The sequence below is a fragment of the Triticum dicoccoides genome, chromosome 7B (genome assembly GCF_002162155.2).
Source record: "Triticum dicoccoides isolate Atlit2015 ecotype Zavitan chromosome 7B, WEW_v2.0, whole genome shotgun sequence".
In the NCBI taxonomy this organism is placed as follows: domain Eukaryota; kingdom Viridiplantae; phylum Streptophyta; class Magnoliopsida; order Poales; family Poaceae; genus Triticum; species Triticum dicoccoides.
In genome coordinates, this window is record NC_041393.1 from 632,049,209 (window position 1) to 632,053,700 (window position 4,492).

Consider the following 4,492-nt stretch of genomic DNA (forward strand, 5'->3'; position numbering starts at 1 on the left):
AATTCAGTATGAATTTAGGTCAAATTCCCTGTATAAGGTATTTCCATTTTGAGAGGAGCTCAACAAGGCAGGGAGGGAGGGGCTTATAAACCGGTGTGAGCCCCCTTCAGTTGGCGAGGTGGGACTAAACTCTGGCCGCAACGAGGACCAACCCTTTAGTCTCGGTCGGTGGTATGAACCGGGACTAATGGGCATCCTTTGGTCCCAGTTCATGCCTCCAACCGAGACCAATAATGGTGGGCCAGAAGCGAGGACCATTGGTCCCGGTTCGTCCCATCAACCGGGACCAAAACGTCCAGACGAACCGGGACCAATGGCCCACGTGGCCCGGCCGGCCCCCGGGGCTCACGAACCGGGTCCAATGCCCCCATGGGTCCCGGTTGTGGACGGGACTAATGAGCTGGCCTTGTTTGGACCATTGCCCCCTTTTCTACTAGTGAGATGGGAGGAACTACATGGAGAACTGCCAGAAGGGGCCAAACATCCGCCCAACCGGCCAGAACAACATCACCACCAATCACCAAGTTCAGCATACTAGTACAGGGCAAGGTGGGGTCAGGAAATTTCGCCAAGAAAACACTCTCGCTTTTGGACATGGGTCGTTTTGAGGCTGCTAAGACTAGCGCCCCAAAGGTTATCCCCTCCAATGAAGATCCTACAAATGTTGTTTGCACAAAATGCTGGGAAAGGAGGCATGTTCATACTGACTAACATGCCCTTTGACTGCCAGAAATCTTCACGCCCCTTCACCCACGGTGACAACGATGTTAACCTTTCATTCAGCAACACTCGTTCACAATTCAATATTTTGCAAACTTAGAACTTGAGTTACGATGATTCTCTCCAACTTTTTACCCAAATGTGATAAACCTTCCGAACTTAATAATTGAATGTTCACGATTTCTAGAAACCTTGAACCCAAAATTTGGACAAGAAACTTCAGAATGATGATTTTCTTAATCCGATCATCCAAACGAGCTAAAACCATTAATTTCAGTGTAGCCACCGAACTCTTTACGACATTTTGAGAATTTATTTCTGATTTGTTTTTTATTTTATGTGAAGTGCAAGCATGGACATAATTTTTTTTGTGATATTGTTGATAAATAAATAGGTGAATATTTTATTAGAGCTACACTAGTACAAGACTAAAGATTTTCATTGGAATCTAGTGATAGATTATGAGGATGCTCAGATGGACTAGAAACCTAGCTTCCTCATTGAGCTACCGAATTCATAACGAGGTCTGAGTTTTCCACTAGTTGTAGTTGGGGATTTTAACATGTCTTGGAGGAACAGTGACAAGAACAGAACTACGGGCTTGAATAGATTTAGCATTTGGTTTAACTCTATTATTTCCCAAGGTGACCTTAGGTAGATCCCTCTCACATGTAGAAGATACACTTGATCCACTACAAAATTAACATATTGGTAGTGGTACTAAAATACGTCATGAGATTAGTGTTGAACAAGAAAATGCTCTCGTTCTTCTTCTTGGGGTAGCAAGGAGGGACCAGAACTAACTCGGCAACAATCTATGGCTGTCAAGGTAGCCGAATGGTACTGCATGGGGGATTTGGAAGTAGAACATAGGTCAAGGAGACGAACGAGAGAGATAACATATTGGAAAAGCATTATACCCTTCTCGAAATATGAGTTTGATTTGTATTGCTTGATTCATCAGATTTTGTGATGTGTCAATATAGGACTTGACCTCTAAGGAATGACCCAAATGATATGTGTCATGTGCCACGTGCTAGTGCTGCCCAATAGCCATTACAAATCCTAGTGTCCACATCGATTTTTACTCGCTTTAAGCTCTCGTATGCTTGAAGTATGAATTATTCACCATCTTTATTTGACTAGCCACTACTTGCCCTTCTTCTTTATACATGTTTCCTTCTTCACCTTCCCTCTAGTCTATAGCCACAAGTAGTTCTAACATGATGCTCAGCTATAGAGCCTAGTTTGATTGAACCAAAATGATGAGAGTGATGTTATCATTTTCTAGCTCATTTCCTTATCCATTAGTTTGGCTTGGGAGACATGGGGACAAGCAGATGTGCCTGAGTACAAAATCTATCTTAGCTTGGAGAACAAAAGGGTAGATGGGCTCGTACCAACAGAGGTTCTACTCAGAAAGATCGCACGCACATGTAAGATACTGGTTCCTGCATAGGATTTACTTTAATTAACATAGGGTGAAAACCTACCATATTTGATCGGGCAACGACAATGTTTGTGCATTGTTTCTTTCTTGGAGGAGTTGCTTTTGGAGAATCTTCTTTCTAGTCTGGGTGCTGTCTTTGGTGGTGATTAGAGTGTTGCTACTACAGATAATCGATCACCATGGCAGGGTCTTTTTTCTTTTTCTCTTGTTTTTATTTTTCTTTTTGGCTGTGTGCATCCTGGATGTTTTTAGACATCTTGATGGTGCAGAGGGGCCGGGTGTAATTGATATCTTTTTGATATAAATATATTCCCCTTTTCAAAAAAAGGACAATAGATGCCCCAGTGTTGGATGGTATCGAGTGGCAGCAAATAATCTCTATGTAGCATTGACCACAGAAGTTACATATGGTACTTACAGGTACAAGGAGAATTTGTAGAACATGCCACTACTAAGACGCATGTGCATCCTCCTCTTGCTAACTGACAAATACTACCTCCGTTCCTAAATATAAGTCATTTTAGAGATTTCAATATGAACTACATACGAAGCAAAACGAGTGAATCTATACTCTAAAATATGTCTATATACATCCGTATATTTTTTCCGTATATTGTTCGTATTGAAATCTCTAAAAGACTTATATTTAGAAACGAAGGGAGTAGAATGGAAAACATGAGCTAATTGGTGAATGTTACTCCCTCCATAAAGAAATATAAGAGTGTTTAGATCGTCACTAAGGTAGTGATCTCAATGCTCAATGCTAAAAAAAGGTAGTGATCTCAATGCTCTTATATTTTTACAGAGGGAGTAGAAACTACAAAGCATATTCCCAAAGTCATGCTTCTGTGTGTGAAATATTGAAATATTTGCTGACGAATTTTTTACCATGTAGAGAATACATCTATATATAAATGTGAAACTGCTTTCATAATTATTTTACACTTTTAAGTGTGATTTTTGAGTCGTCATCGCCTTTCCGTGCAGCCTCCACAGGGTTTGACAACCAACTGAAACACCACAGTTCCCAAGTCCCAACCCTAGCCGCCTCCATCAAAGGTCCCCTTGCCCTCCCCCATCTGGCAGCCTCGTTGCAGCAAGAGGAGTCGGGTCCCGATGATTTAATATTTCTTTTCATTATGGTTTTTCCCCTTGCGGGATCGACGAGGTTGTGATGGCGATTGCGCGTTGGAATAAACTCTCTGCAGTTTTTCCCTACCTCGATGACGTCCTAACCGATGCCAACGAATAACCTGGAGTGTTTCCATCATTAGATCTTTTGGCTCTCTTTGGATCTTAATTAGCAGTTGGTGTGTCTATTAAGGAGAGCAATTTGTTGATGGTTCGTACGGTGACTTCAACATTTTATTTCGTATTGTTTAGCGGCGTGTTCCGGCTCCTCATACTCTCTGGACCGATGGTAATAAATTGCAAGCCTGTGTTACGTGGGGTGATGCTCCAACCGATATTTCCTCAGCAATCTCTAATCTCGTTTTAGTGTAATTTTCAATCTCCGGCGGACGACATATAGTCGGTGGAAGAAAAACACTAGTATCATTCCATTGTATTATCTACTCTTTTGCTTGATAATTATCAGATCTAAGAGTAATTTGGGCGTCTTTTGTATAAAAAGTGTGATTTTTGAATTCTCCACGAATTTTTGGCCCAAAACGTCCGACCCACCGTCCAAGCAGCTAGTGCAAAAAAATTCGTAGCAGAAACTGAGAAGCATATGCATCAATATCTATCGGGGCCAGTGGCCGGCGGTGTTACGGGTTACTTGTGGTCAGGCCCGATCGAGTGCATGAGCAGAAGCTCTGCGACTGCGGGTGTCCATGAAATTTATAGGCGTATGGGAGGTGCGCTGGATGCTTCTTTCTTAAGTACCTCTCGTGCAGCTCGAGCACCATGGAACGGATCCATGGACCAGCAAATTACTCCCACTAGACTGACAGCATCCAGACATACTTACCATCCATGGGTTCCTGTTTTGAGGCTGAGCTTTCGCTCTCACTCCCCCGTCCTGACGATCCCCCATCAAATCGTAACAGAAGGCCGGGAGATTCAATTAGGAGTCTTTCTTCGTCTTGGATCGCCACACAGGCTGATGGAGCTAACTCAAGAGAGCTAACCAACTTTGCTACCTCTATACACCGAAAATGTGGGGAGACGGCTCTGCCTCCGCGTCGACATAAAAGAGACGGCAACCCGCTGGTCGGAAGCCCAAATGGCTTATTATGTGTCGCCACTTGCCATGTGATGAGTAGCATCAAGATCAGGACTGATCAAGTTTAACAAGTTAGTACTAGCAAAATTTGCAGG